Here is a 546-nt window from a genome sequence, read left to right on the forward strand (position 1 = left end):
TAAATATAAATATAAATATATTTAAAAATATATATAAATATATGTGTGTAGTTGGTTTATTATGTTTTTGTTATACTAAAAAGAAAGAGGAAAATAAAATAAAAAAGAAAAAAAAAGAAACACAAAAAGAAGAATAGAGAAAAAAAAAATAAAAAAGAAAGAAAAAAGAAATGAAAAAGAAGAGAAAGATAAAAAAGAAAAAAGAAACGAAAAAGAAGATAAATAAAAAAAAAAAACAAATATATAAAACTAAAATAAAAAAAGAAAACAAAAAAAAAGGGATAAAGAAAATAAAAACAAAAAAAATAAAGAAAAAGAAAAAATAAAAAAAAAATAAAGAATAAAAAAATAAAAAAATAAAAAAATAAAAAAATAAAAAAAAAAAATAAAAAACTTTACCTGTCTTATCAGAGCAAATAACAGAGCAGCAGCCCAACGTCTCCACCGCCGGCAGCTTCCGCACATTTGCTTTTCTTTTCACCTGCAGCAGCAGCAGCAGCAGCAGCAGCAGCAGCAGCAGCAGCAGCAACAGCAGCAGCAGCAGCA

Source organism: Eimeria mitis, genomic scaffold (genome assembly GCF_000499745.2).
Source record: "Eimeria mitis Houghton genomic scaffold, Emh_scaff1389, whole genome shotgun sequence".
NCBI classification, from domain to species: Eukaryota; Apicomplexa; class Conoidasida; order Eucoccidiorida; family Eimeriidae; genus Eimeria; species Eimeria mitis.